The sequence below is a fragment of the Coenobita brevimanus genome, chromosome 51, assembly GCF_032717465.1.
Source record: "Coenobita brevimanus isolate Jiangsu-jjx chromosome 51, ASM3271746v2, whole genome shotgun sequence".
In the NCBI taxonomy this organism is placed as follows: domain Eukaryota; kingdom Metazoa; phylum Arthropoda; class Malacostraca; order Decapoda; family Coenobitidae; genus Coenobita; species Coenobita brevimanus.
The window spans coordinates 14,411,042-14,412,881 of NC_137004.1; the positions used below are offsets into that span (position 1 = coordinate 14,411,042).

General features: G+C 39.3%; 1 non-coding gene across 1 annotated transcript; it reads right to left on the reverse strand.

The window, feature by feature from the left end:
• Positions 1 to 432: 432 nt before the first annotated feature.
• On the reverse strand, positions 433 to 551 carry LOC145400304 (5S ribosomal RNA). Its single transcript, XR_013897411.1, has one exon. It is a non-coding gene; the product is annotated as a 5S ribosomal RNA (ribosomal RNA).
• Between the last annotated feature and the right edge of the window lie 1,289 nt (positions 552 to 1,840).

Sequence of the window (1,840 nt, forward strand, 5' to 3'; positions counted from 1 at the left end):
TTTAGAGTACTGGGTGTCATTAAGCACTGGTAACTCTTAATGGGAAACATTAACAACGTCGGTGTGCAACAGGGATTTGGGACCACCCCAGTTCCACGTAGGATCATGTCACTGTTGAATAACAAGGAGTTATTCTTTAAGCGAGGTACTCTGGGAGTAGCGCCGAATCCCACGCCTCCATTTTCAGAGTGGACGACCTTAGCTCGTACATAAAAAGGTTTTATTTGTGTCCTTTGTCAATCCTTTCCTTACCCGAAGTCTGCCCTAAGATGAAGGAATCTTTCTGTTGTAGCAAAAGTAGTTATTTATATATATATCATTCATTCATTGCCAGACGCCATGTATCCCACACGGGGTGGCCAAGGGCTTAGAGTTAATTGTTTTACGGGGAGGGGCACTAATCCTCCACCAACCCCACTTGACACGTAGGGATGTCAACAGCATCTGGTGTTCCCAGGCGGTCACCCATCCAAGTACTAACCAGACCCAACGTTGCTTAACTTCGCTGATCGGACGGGAAGCGGTGTACTCAACGTGGTATGGCCGTTATATATATATATATATATATATATATATATATATATATATATATATATATAACCAATCCTATGCTGCCCCATGAGAAGCGTAGGAGTCTGGGGCTAGGTAAGTTGGTCCTGACTTAAGATGTGAGTGACCAGCCTCACTCATCCCTGAGTGGTATAACTTGGGCAGTAAACCACAACCATCCCTTGGACATAAACCTACACAGGCTCAATCCGATTGGAGTGCCTTTATACCCACTAAACCACCAGGCACCATAATTTGGTTATATGGTTACCACCCAGCATAGTAAATGGTTTCCTTGTGTACAGGAAACCAGTTGGCTTGTCACTCAATGTAGAGTCACCCATAGGCAGAAGGAGGAGAAAAAATGAAGGAAAGAAAAACAGATGAGGAAGGAAAGGCTGAACGGAGGATATTTTTGTCAGTGGGGTAGGTCGTTCTTAAGCCGCATAAAATCATCTAGAAGTACCCCGAATAATATATATATATATATATATATATATATATATATATATATATATATATATATATATATATATATATATATATATATAAGGGATTAAAGACTTTATGCATTGTTTACCATTATACTGCAGTGTTAAGGAACTATTGTTTGTTATTTTATATATCAGGTTAAAAGCAACATGTGTTCATAAAATATAACTTGACAAATTTAATGGAAATTTAATATCTTCCAGACGATGCAGTGTTGAAGAAAGATGGATTTGCCAGCTATTGATTCCCTGTCTGCCTCACTCTCGCACCGACCAGGGTAAGTAATCTGGCGTTGTATCTATAAAGGTTCCCAATTAGTTTGTGCGAAAAACCAGTTTCCATAACTGTAGCTATTATTACAAATACCTTTGTTTTTCGTTTTTTTTTTTTTTCCTTCTTCCAGATATTCACTCTGTTTTGTTTTTGCACTTTTCGGTAGTTGCGTGACCTGATGGCAAATGTATGTCCAGGTACTGTATTTTTTAGCAAAATTTTAGGTTAAGATATATTATAAATACTTCCTCACGAGGTTGAACATTATCTCAGAATCTTGAAAAGAAAAAAAAAAGCTTGGGTGTTGCTAACTAACCCGGTAGCTTGAACTAATTTAAAAACGGGTTTGATTGGACCCCGGACTCCAGCAGGCAACGAGAATGTGGCTTGTTTTGATTCTCCATGCTTTCGAATGGATACTTTTTTATATTCTCGGCTGCAGAAGTGAAGGCCGGATCGAGCTTTTATATTCACCGTTAGACCTGCATAGACACTGGATTCCTGTAGGCGCCAAGCCTAATAAGTA